Source organism: Parus major, chromosome 9, assembly GCF_001522545.3.
Source record: "Parus major isolate Abel chromosome 9, Parus_major1.1, whole genome shotgun sequence".
Taxonomy (NCBI): domain Eukaryota; kingdom Metazoa; phylum Chordata; class Aves; order Passeriformes; family Paridae; genus Parus; species Parus major.
The window spans coordinates 10,238,168-10,250,211 of record NC_031778.1 but is presented as its reverse complement, the minus strand read 5'-3'; the positions used below and the strand labels follow the sequence as shown (position 1 = coordinate 10,250,211).

Here is a 12,044-nt window from a genome sequence, read left to right as displayed (position 1 = left end):
GTAGCTGGATGAAACAGCAGGCACTGGGACTGGATGACCTGAAGTTGTCTCTTTCAGTCTTATATTTTCTGCAGTGGAACTGGCAGAGGCCCACACAGGGGAAGTATGTGGAAGGGCTTCTGTGCATTTGTAAAATTATGATTGCTGACTTAAAATAACTAATTGAAAAAAAATATTTTCACTGATGGCTTGGAAGATCTCTCCTTCCACACAATCCATTCACAATGTATTCTGTGAATGCTCATTTATGCAACTTTGTTTCTTGCCCTAACATATTCTCAAGATCTTCTGTATTTGTACAGGGTTATGGTTCTGTGACAGTTTGACTTTATAGTCAGCTCATATCTGGAAATCCTGGCCATGATCACAGGTACACTAGCCTTGGAGCTTTTTAACACGTGCCCAGTAAATTGATAACTTCATCTTGAAGGAGCTGAATTTACTGCTCGTGTAAATTCCAAGTAGACCATTCAAAGAAAGGCAACATTGGACAGAATTATGGGAGCTTTCATATATATCCACTACGCAGCCACAAACCCCCCTTTTTGCTTTTAAAGAAAAACAACAGACAGTTCTGAAATCACTCACTTCCAAGAAAGAGGCTATTCTAAAAGTAGCAGGTTTCAGCATTCATGTAACCCTGTGCCAGGTTGGAGGCTTAGACTGTGGGGCTTTTCAGGCAAAGACTATTATTTATTAGGAGCACACTGGGAATGTGAACCAACAATGAGGCCTCCTCCATGCTAACCCAGGATGGCTAAATATATTTTACGTGAGACACAATTTGGAACATCAGTGATGCACATACCTTCTACTGCTATTTTTGACAGGTCTCTTCTCAGGAGATTCTATAGCCTGTAGAAAGGTTAACTAGCATACAGAAATTTTACATATACAGAAGTTAAAACTGGAGACACTACTTATGTGAGGGTGTTTTGAGGAGTAAAGAATTAAAATTTGAGCGAATTGGGAAATTTTTCTGGAATCAGATACATTAGCTTCAGAAAATACAGTGATATATTCAAATACATACATCCAGTGCACAATACTAAAATGATCTTATTGCCACAAAATCACAGCTGAATTTTTCAAATAGTCTAACCAAATGATTTTTTTAATGACATCAAGTTCCTGGTAATGCTTTGTACAATGAACATTCGCAGAACAGTTTGAACTTACACTGACAGTTATGAAGCTTTTTTTGCATAGTTCATGTTAACTGACTTTGGTTTGTTTTCAGGATATATTTGGGCAGCTGAAAACAAACCCAAGAATAGATACCTGAAGTGTGTGACAGGAAACAGATATGAGAACCAAAAACCTGAAGACAGAAATAATAATAATAACAACCATCTTATTTTTATTATCTGAGTGTGAAAATGAATAGCAAAGACCCCACAACACTCAGTCACATTCCACAGACAAGCAGGGCACTGGTAGGATTCCTAGGGGTCAGTGGGACAGACCCACTACAAGACTTCAAAAGGACATTTCCCAGTTATTGTGCAGCAGTTCTTCCCTGAAAGAACATATGTTCATTATTTTGGCTTACTTTATGAACACAAACTGAAAACTTCCTCCTAGTTTAAAAATATTGTGTTTTTTTGTTTGTTTGTTTGTTTGTTTTGTTTTTGTTCTGGTGAGACATTTAAAAAACTTTCTCAGAAAGGTTTCTGAAACTTTACATCTTCTAAATCAGTATGTCCAGCTTGAGACAAGCATTTGTATTTGTCACTTTAATAAAGTAAGTAAACTAAGTAAAAAATTAGTAAAAATGAAACAGATTATAGTATATTTGCATTTTTATTTCATAATCTTATCAACTTATAATCATATTTGTTAAATTTTGCTTGTTGACTGTCCAACATTTCTCATTGATGATTCTACTAGATTACGCTAAAAAATACTCATATCACACATTTTATGGGATATTTTAAAACAAAGGTTCAAAAAACTCTTCCAGGATATTTAGCATTATATATATAGTATCTCCGTGTTAGAAAAACCAGTTATCTACACTGGTGAATGGCAGGACACCTAACATCTTCAGGTACAATGTGGAAAATATATACAGCCTTCCCATTCCCAGATGTTAATTTTATGTTCTTGGAATGACATGTTAGATTATTGCTTACCCCTCTGCCGTAAGTCTGATTACCCCGAAAGTGCAGCTAAATTTATTTTTCTTTAGAAGGAATACTTAAGGATTTGTTATTTATTTGCATTAAATGTTGCATCACATTTATTTGTGAGGCATTTCTGAAACTAGAGCTATTTAATTTCTGAAAGCAGACTTATGTCTGTTTTAAGGGTACAAAATCACGTTGTGTATGTACTACTTCGCAAGGCTACTAACTCACCATTTTGAAACATTTTTATTTCCTCCTTTCCTTTGGTTCCTCACCCAGAGCCCCATCTCACAGGCTCAGGAAAGTCCACGTAGAAGGAATCTCCCACATACTGAGGCTCCTCGTCTAGACGAACTTTCGTCCATGCCTGGAAATACCCTTTTTGGTGGCCAGCCCTCACGCAGCCAGGCGTTCCCCAGCCCTCAGGAGACCAGGCCAGCGGCACTTACTGGTGGCTCCTCCCGGGCCGCTTCCTGGCGGCGTTAACGGAGCCCCTCGTCCTGCCCCGGCACGGAGGGGCTCCTTCCCCAAGGACAAGCCCTCGCTAAGGGCGCTGCCGCCTCAGGCTGCCGGTCTGCCCTCCTTCCTTCCTGGGCGGCGGAGAGAGCGGCGGCCCCGCGCGGCTCCGCCGCCGCCATTTTGGGACGCTGGCGGGCGGTCTCCATGGTAACCAGGAAGGGGCGGACATCGCGCGGGGTCACCGCTAGCCCGGCCCCCTCTTAAAGGAGCAGCCGCGGCGGCCCCGCGGTGCCGGGCAGGGTCTGACCCCCGCCGCCGGTGCCACCAGCGACCCGTGACCCGGCCGCCCCCCGGCTGCCCCGAGGGGGGACATTCCCGCGGACCCGAGGTGACGACCCCGGCGGAGGGATACCGACCGCCGCCAGCGGCTCCGCCGAGCGCAGCGAGCGGGCCGCGCTCCGGGCCGCGGCGGGGGCTGCGCCCCTATCCAGAGTGCATATTTATTAAATATATCCAATATATCATAAATATATATATACACACATATATACAGATCATTGTTACCTACACACAAGATATCAAAACAAAATAAATGTAAATTAATCTGCATAACTATACTTCTAACCATCAGAGAAGTGATGATCTGGAGCAGTTNGCGCGCGCGGGCCCCGGCGGGGCCCCGGCGCCAGGAGAAAGTAGTCCGGCGGCCTCCCCCTCGCGCCGCTGGAAGGGGTTCGGCGGCGGAGGCGGCGGACGAGGCGTCGCTCGGTGCTGCGGCTTCAGCTGATAATTGAAGGGAAGCGAGGCGGCTGCTGCCGGGAGGAGGGAGGCACGGAGCGTCTGCGGAGGCCGCACCGGGACAAACTAGGTACCCGGGGCCCCTCCGCTCGGTCGGGGGGCGCCGGGGGGGCGGGCGCGGGGCGGCGGGGCGCTCGCTGGGCCCCTCGGCGACTCCAGGCCGGGCCTGTTGTGTCATCCTGGCATTAGTCGAGCTGCCCTTCCTGGCGGCCCGGGGCAGGGGGAGGGGAGCGGCGCCATCCCGGAGCATTGTTGCAGATGAGGGTGGGGGGGCGAAGGGGAGCCGGGAACGACACGGCGCCGCGCTGGTGAGTGTGTGGGGCGGCCCGGAGGGCTGGAATGGGGCCCTCCCCGTGGAGTGAAGGGGTGGAAACGGAGCTGACAAAATGGCCAGGCGGTCCCCGAGCCTGCTGCAGGGACATCCCTCGCCCCCCCACCCCGGGCAGGGGTGCCGGGGGCCACCTGGCCTCTCCCGGGCCGCCCGGCGGGGAGGGGGCCGGCAGCGCGGCCGCCCCTCCGTGGGCCCTGTGTAGCTGCTGATACAAAAGGGCAGTGTCAGTGTTGACACTGCCGTGCCGATTTCGATGCCCTTCCCCGTCTTCCCTCCCCCACTCTGCTTGGCCCCCTTTTCCTCAGTGGTTCTTTCTTTCCCACCTCCCTTTTATTATTTTTTTTTCCCTCTAAAGAAGCTAAGGAATATCTTAAAGGAAAAAATAGCAATTTCTTTTTCTTTCCATCCTGCCCAGCTCGGTAAAAATGCTAAACAATCGGCCGACGTCCATATTTCACAAGCTTTTTTGGGGGGAGGAAGAAGGTGGGCAGAAAACGGAGGCGCCCGTGGGGTCGGAGTCACAAAGCTGGCTGCCCACGAAAGGGATTATTTTCGAAGCTAAATGTTTTCGAGCTGATGTTTTTCTTGTTTTCAGTCAAGAAGCAAGTTGCCTGGTTCTTGCGTTTGCTTGCATAATGCGTCGTACTTGGAGGCTGATCAAACGCTGGGTTCTGCCTTTCCTGCCTGGCTCTTCCTCCTTCCCTTTTCCCGGGGGGCTGGGTAGTGGGACAAGTTTGGGGGGGCTGGTGGCACAGGGGCTCCCGGTTGCTGCCCCGGTGATCCGGGAAAGGGAAGGAACCGAGGCCGGGGCTCTTGCCAGACCTACAGGCCCGTCTTCCTGTGTCCAACTTTTTTATTGTTCCCCCTTCCCCCTTCCGAGTGCACGGGCTCTCCGGCAGGCGGGGGTTTGCACGGCTCGGGAGTCCCGAAGTCTAGACGGGGAACCGGAAAATAATAGGGGAAAGAATGGAAAGTTATGTCAAGGGCTTTGGGGGAAAAACATCGACGTATCGAACAAAGGTCCTGCCTGTGTTGGAGAGAGAGGCCTGCATGTGAGGCCTGATTGTGTCGCATTTACACACGGGGAAGAAATGAGTGCTTGGTACTGGCCTAAATTTATTCTGTAAGTCTGGCATGGAACTTAGGAACGCTTTCAGAGAGTGTGTAGTTTGTTTTGGGAGTGTTTTTATTATGTGTAGCAAACGAGTAACAATTCTATTTTAAATCCTTTTTTTTTCCCTAAAAAGACAGTTAAGGTTGTTGTTTTTTTTTTTTCCTTCCTGTCTTGTTCAGCAGAAATAATATTGATTCAGAGGTTCTAGCACTATAATGCAAAACTTTACTGAAACAGAGTAGTTTCTACAGTTTGTGTTGTATGTAATACAAATTTTGAGCTTCTTGATGCTTTTAAGGTAGCCATAAAGAGCAGTTGAGTAGTTACCAGCTGGTAAATTTGAAGTATATCTATCATAAGGAGAAAGAAAAGGAATTCTGAGTACTTAAATTATTTTTTCAGTATTTTCTTGTGGGAACTGACATACATGCATATACTTTTCTAAGACTTTAAAAGCTAGTAAGCATTGCTGTGATTATTTCTGTTTATCTCTGGTATAGTCTTTTCAGTTCTCCCTCTTCCACTCCCAAAATTACTTCCAATTGTACAGCGTTGGGATTTTGGTTTGGATTGGTTGTTCTTCTGGTTTTGTTTTTTTTTTTTTTCTTTTTTTTAAATTCGGTTTCTGAGATTTATTTTAAGATTTTTGTTAAGTTAAAAGTTTTTAAACAAGTTTTCACTGGAAAATAGCTAGAACTTTCTAGTGTTTGGTGGCCTACTTAATAAATACTGATAAGAGTTAAATATATTTATGAAAATATTAGTAATTAATTTTTTGCAGCTGATACTTTAACAAAATATGTTCTATTTGAACTAAGAAGTTTTAAAACAGTGGTCTGGTGAATAAATTCTGTAAATAATGCTTAAAGTTTTTGGCAATATACATGGTTTTAACTTTTAGTAGTTTCTGTATTTGTAAAATGCAGCTGATTGTGAGTGGATCAATTAATTTGATTTTATATGTAAAAGTATTATTAATTTTTATTGTATGGTGTATCTTATTGGTGTGTTAGAAATATAGGTAATCAGATTTTATTTTTTTTCCATTCTTAGGGTCTTTCTGAGAAAAATGAGTAGTAAACTTGAATTAACAACCTTTAAGTCTTCAGTCTCCAGATGGTTTCATAGGTAGGAACCTAAACATGTCTTAGCTGTTAGTAGAAAGACCGTAGGTCATCCACAGTGTGACATTACTGCTTATTAATATAGAGATCTACTTCAGTAGGAGTGCCAACCTGTTGAGTAAGCAAGTGCTTATGAAAATGGGGTCTTTTTATGTCTTGCACAAGTTTTTCAGGTCAAAATGACCATTAGGGGAAATATTTTGCATCTTCCCAGTAAATGAATAATCAAAGCTGTCATTCCTAATCAGGAATCATGTACAAATTTTTGTTGTTTGTGTTTTTTTGGTTTTCTTTTTGTGTGTTTCTTTTTGCTTAGTTTTTTTGTTTTTTTGGGTTTTTTTTCCCCTTTTTATATTGTACTTTATGCTCTGGGTTTGAAGATACCAGTCAGATATCACAGAAAAAAAAACTGATGAAAACTTGTTCTTAAAAAATCGTTCCTAAATTTGAGGCCTAAAGCTATAGGTGACAACAACACTATTCCTTCTGCAGCAGTGTAGCAAAAATAAAATGCATTTGTCTTTAATACTGTCATTGGAGACATGATGAATTTCCATGTGGATCCTTACATCACTGATAAGCACAGTTACTTACTCTGCAGCAGTCCAGAAACATAGCCTGACTAAATTAATTTTGTTTCTAAGTGGTGAAGCTGAAGCAGAAGTAGGAAAGTTAAATAAACTACATGTTTGTACCTAATTTGTAGCCGAAAGAATCTCACAGCTCTGTGTTAATATTGTATTTATATCCATGCCATATTTTCTAATAAACTAATTGGTAAACATCACACAGAGCACTTTTGATCATGGATCTGTCTTTTGTCACACTGAGGCCAAATTATTGTGACAAAGTATAATCAAATACTGAAGTTGCACAACATAGCAAAGTATGGCATTGGCAAAAACTTAACACAGAATGTTTCTGGGATCTCCCGTTGGCCTGTTGGATGATAAGTGTCCTGTTCATCACTTGTCAAATTAGTAACGCTCCCTAAAAAGCACTTTGTTGACTCTGTTATTCTCTTTTCATCAAGGTGTCACTGCCCCATTCAGTACTGACTCTGAAGGTAGTAGTACATTGGATTTTTTCCTTTTTTTTGCCAGAGTAGCATATTAGCTTTCACTGAATATGCTTAGTTTTCTGAAGAAGTACATTTTAAATGTGAAGAGCACATTTTAAATGTGCTCTTAATATTTTAATCACTGCACAGTATCACAAAACATTTTTGGCAGACTTCTTGCTGAGAGTTTGCATAGCTCAGTTTTAACTTAGGACATGAGATTGGTAACTGCTAAACAAAGTAATAACTTTTTTCCTAGTTATGTATTTTTTTTTTCAATTTATATGGAATGAAGTGCTTCTCAAGGAGCAAAACTATTTCAGAGTTCTCAGTTGTCAGCAATAACGAAAAAAATGCTTGTATGTAGCCACTTGTCTCAGGATCACTTTTTTTAACAAAACAGTAGCTGGATTAATGCTTCAAAGCTATCTTCTGTAAATAAAGAAATTTTAGCCATGTATCAAATGTACAGTGTCTGTGGAGGACAGGGCTGAATCAACTGGCTTCTCCTGCCTGCTTTCGGATACCAGCAATGGTTGGTTTAGTACGAAGTTCAGTTTGAGGAGCAATTGTTCTCCTAATCCTGCCATTGAGTTGGTAGAGTCCAACTGTGTAAATATGCAATCATATTCTCCTTCAAATCTGTTTGGCAGCCAGAGTTCAAGTGCCCAGAACCAATATGTTCACTCTCCTTGTCTATGATGAGGCTCGTCTTGCAAGGTAGTGACTCTTGCCAATCTAACTTGACTCATGAGGATACTTGGTTCAAATATGGCAGCAAACTGCCCTGAGAGCAGTAGATGGCCAACTCTAGAAGGAAAAATGGAAATACTATTTTTGTTATAGAGGAAATGGGAAACTTAGGTGTATAATGAAAAAAGTTAATCATGGTAGTTTAATACTGGACTTCAATATTGAAGATGCATGAGAAGCCATAATTGACCTCAATTGCTCCAGAGAAGCCTGTCTTCTATGAATCCTGTTAGGATTCATACAGTAAGCCTGTTTGGAAAGGACTCAGGAAGTTAATTGGCCCTTCTCACATTTGACTTCTATCCTTGAATAGTTTTTCATTGATTGTAACCTGATAAAAAGGGCTCCATTTTCTTGAGTGATAGGTAAAGAGAAAAAAACCCAAACCTTAGAAACATACAGAGGTATGCGTGCAGAGGAAACTGGATTCTATCAGTGTGATTCTATCAGTGTGTAGTAATATGATGCTGGATCATGGACTGGGCGGGGGAAATCCCATTTTTCTCAAGTGTTTTCTGAATTACATGCTTTGATAGTGTCCACAATAAAGTGCACGTGCTGAACTGCAGAGATCTGACCTTCATAAAAGGTATGAAAGGATCTGACTCATCTTCTGGAATGTGAACCTTGAGTTGTAGGGAGCAACTTGGTGTTTCAAAATGGAAGCTGAGGTCCCTGGTACTTTTTGAATAAGATAGCTTTTTTTTTTTTTTTTTTTTTTAAGACCTGAAAGGCAAGGTATGTTTGACATCTGTTCCGCTTTCAGAGCAACTTGTTGCTGGCAACTTGTGTTGTATTGCATGAAGTCCAAATAACTAAACTTAGTGTAAAGAAGGGCAATGGCAAATAGTTGCTAGACTTCTGTAAAGCTGCAAATTAAACAATACAAACATGTTCTTTATTTTCTGATGTATGCACTTTATTTTTGGGAACAAAAGTGTTAAACTTTCAGGAGGCTGAGATGGGCATTAGACTTACTATGAGCAGTGTGCACCTCCTTCAGTTTTGTGGCTGGCTGTTTGAAGCATGGTTAATATCAATTGGTATTAATGCAGAGCATTAACTCTTAATTTTTTACCTTGAATTTCAGGTGTAGCTTTTAATAGTAAAACTCTTAGAAAAAATGGGTCTGTGACAAACTCATGCCCCAAGGTAACTAGGTGTAGATTTAGCTATGTTTGCTTTTAGAAAGCATGTATGCTGTTTTGTTCTCCCGCGTTTTTCTCTGTATCTGTCTTCTGTCTTGCTTGCCTTACTTTGAGCTTGCACTAGTTTGTCTGACCCGTTCTGGGTAGGAGAAATGATCTCTCTGTACATGGGCTTTTATGTGCTTGAGGTCTATTTTGTACCTCTGCTCTAGTCCAAGACTGCTTAGATGTAAAAGTACAGGTAAATAAGTATGGAAATCAAAAATACACTCTTGTATAGTACCTTCTGAGTTGAAAACATTGAGGTTTTTTTAGGATAAGGAGCAACATAAATGAGTTGAAGCACCAAAAAAGGAAATATGGAAGCAATGCATAGTAACACTAGTGAGGGTGAGCTCTGATATCCCCCATGCCTGCCCTCCTCCCCCTTCCCTCCAACCCTGAAGAAAAGGAAAAACACACACCTGCATCCCACCCACTCATCAAGGGACTTGAATTACATGTCCATGATACTGGTATAATGATTAGTTGCTTACTTTAACTCCTGCACTTAGTGAGGAGAAGCTCTCTTTACAGTATATATGCCTTTGTGGAATATGTGGTAGATGTGTATTTTTGGACAAGGTAATATTGTAAGATGTGGTTAATGTCAGGGCTGGAGGATGGAATCTTATCCAAGTTAATAATGTTCTGTGTCTTCTAATGTCAAATCCCTTATGTAATTAGCTTATTCAGTGCAGGGAGTGTCCTGTCCTGGAAGGTGTGTGCAGTGTAACTGAATCTTCTGATCACAGGTGAGATGTGGCTGTGCATTTAAAGAGAACAAATGAAGAGAGTAACCGAGGGTGCATATTAATAGGCTGTATGCTGAATTTAAACTTGGAATGCTGCCTTCCTTAGAGTGTTTTCTTCCTCTTCATTTTGAGGATACACTTTATTTATAATCAACTTACTGACTGCAAACTGTGATTTCTCCTTAAAACTTCACTTGTCTTGAGCTTTGCAGTTGTTTCAGGTGTGATGGCTTGATGAACTCCCCCATTGTACAGGGGTGAGGGGAAGGTAGGAAATCGCTCAGCTGAACAAGGACAGCAGACAGTCATAAGCTGTGTCAATAAGCCTGAGTGAACAGCACCTGAGAAGCAGCTACATAGCTAGGTAGGTACATATGAGATCTTTAAGTTAAACAGCTGGAGAAAACGGAATTTCAGATTAATCTATTTAATGAAAGGGATGGAAGCTGCATAACTTCGGCAAACTTTAAGCCACAATTCCAAATGTTACAGCTTGTGCTTTAAAGATTTGTTGCAGTCTGTTCCACAGTGTATTTCAGGTTTGTGATGACAATGAGTGCTGCTATATCTTACTCTGGTAATTCTGTATCAACAGTATTCTGCCTGTTGTAATTATCAGATGATATTCTACAATTAAAAACTGGTAATAAAAATTAAGACTGGCGTTATGGTATAAGATTGTGGATTAGAGAAGTTTGTTTCATTCCCTTACTCAGTTAAAAGAAGCTTGTCAGAAGAACAGATACATTCCTTTGCCAAAAATAAGATAGGGAATACATGTTCATCAAATTTCCTCAATGGCAGCTCTTAAGTTGATATAGTTCTCCTCTATATTTGTAGACTTGCAAATGAACATAGCCTTGCTGGATACCTGACTCTTGACAGCTCCTCAGAACTTTCACCAGCACTTTGTAACTAGAATTGGAAGAAGTGTGTTATGGGAAATGCCATTGCACACCTCAGTTGGCACGTTTAAATGCTCCATGGAGTGGGTGGAAGCTGGGCTCTCTTCAGATTAGCTGTGAAGAGGAAAGATGAATTTTGTGAAATCTATGATGTGAAGGAATGGTACCACTTTAATGCCTTCTGTTAATGCTGACATATTTGAGCACTATGGCCATATTTTTTTTAATAGTTTAGAGGTTCTTGGCATATTGTCCAAATCAAACTGGAGTTGAAACAGAATGGGCACTGAAAATTCCAACTTTATTTTGCTTTATGAAGAACTCAAGCTAGACCCTGAGAACTTTATATTTAAAAACTTGAGGTAAATAGAAGTTTTTGGGCATGCACTAAAACTAAATGTGAAGTTGCCTGTGAGACTCCACTGAAGTAACAGGCAAAGTAATCTCTGTCACTTTTGAAATACAAAGCAGTGACCATGCTTGTTGCTATACTTCATGGCTTCCAGAGGTTGCCTGGAGGAAAGTACATTCCCTGCATGCTTTTCCTCTGTCACAGGCTTAGCCAAAAGCTGTTAAAACTATTCTTGTAGTTTAAGTAAAGTAGATTCCTATTAAGTAACAAGTCAATGGATAAACAATTGTATCATCTGTTTTTCAGAACTTCTTAGTTCATGTCTTTTATTCAGATGAAATCTTGGGTTTATATCAGATTGAGATCTCAAGTGTGAATGCCAGCTGTGATTCTTGCTGGTAGCACCTGTAGTGTTACCAGGAACACTATCAACTTCCTCGACCTGTTCTCAACAGTCTGCCTGTGCTAAACTAGTGTTGCTTCTGTTTGTGGCATCTGTTTGTTGCAGTTTCACATCTACCTTGCAATTACTGGAAACCCTATTAGGATTCATCTGTACTGTTATATTAGTTAATTAATTTTAATTGAATTAATTTTAATCCTATTTTAGTGGTGTTGGATCATCTTAAAAACTTATCAGATGTAAGCCATCACTCTGCATCACCAAATTGTATAGTGTGTTTTAATTTAAAAGCTGTTCCCCTTCAGCTAAGGAATGGTTTCTTCCTTAGACACACAGATTTGCAATACTGTTTTTCCTTTACCAAAATGATGTCAAGCTGTTTGGAAAGTCAGCTCAGTAAGATAGCAAATCAAAACCAGATAGCAGGTGATAGTGCTAACTGATCTAACAGCAGAGTTCAGTTAGTATTTTGACTTTCTGTTCTGTAACCCATGTTGAAACATCATTTGAGTTGAATGTTAGAAATTCAATTACAAAATTTATCTGCTGCGCTTTCATAGGACTTGTATGTTTTTGCCTGCTACTTCTACATGGAGCTCTTTCCACAAATGGAATAACTGGTTTGGTTTTTGGAATATATTAACTTTGGCAAGTTTCCTCACCACCCCCTTCCC

At 41.4% G+C, this 12,044-nt stretch overlaps 1 protein-coding gene and 2 long non-coding RNA genes across 19 annotated transcripts in view; 1 reads left to right on the top strand and 2 right to left on the bottom strand.

The window, feature by feature from the left end:
- The window catches only part of LOC107208717, an 18,090-nt gene extending 14,854 nt beyond the window's left edge, over nt 1-3,236 (bottom strand). Inside the window, exon 1 of the long non-coding RNA XR_004498677.1 lies at nt 3,153-3,236. This is a non-coding gene — a long non-coding RNA (uncharacterized LOC107208717). The remainder of the gene's footprint in view (nt 1-3,152) is intronic.
- LOC117244852 lies at nt 1,094-2,774 on the bottom strand. The gene is made up of 2 exons (XR_004498676.1): nt 2,361-2,774; nt 1,094-1,519 (listed from the first exon to the last, which is right to left on the bottom strand). It is a non-coding gene; the product is annotated as an uncharacterized LOC117244852 (long non-coding RNA).
- Nucleotides 2,957-12,044, top strand: part of TRIP12 (thyroid hormone receptor interactor 12) — a 79,889-nt gene continuing 70,801 nt past the window's right edge. For 3 of the 17 annotated variants that reach the window (XM_033516648.1, XM_033516647.1, XM_033516642.1), the window contains exon 1: nt 3,330-3,456. The gene's annotated coding sequence lies outside the window, so the exon portion shown is untranslated. Of the gene's footprint in view, nt 2,977-3,281; nt 3,457-9,387; nt 10,075-12,044 lie in introns of those variants that run through there. The other 14 variants (XM_033516649.1, XM_015637400.3, XM_015637395.3 and 11 more) reach the window with 10 other exon arrangements.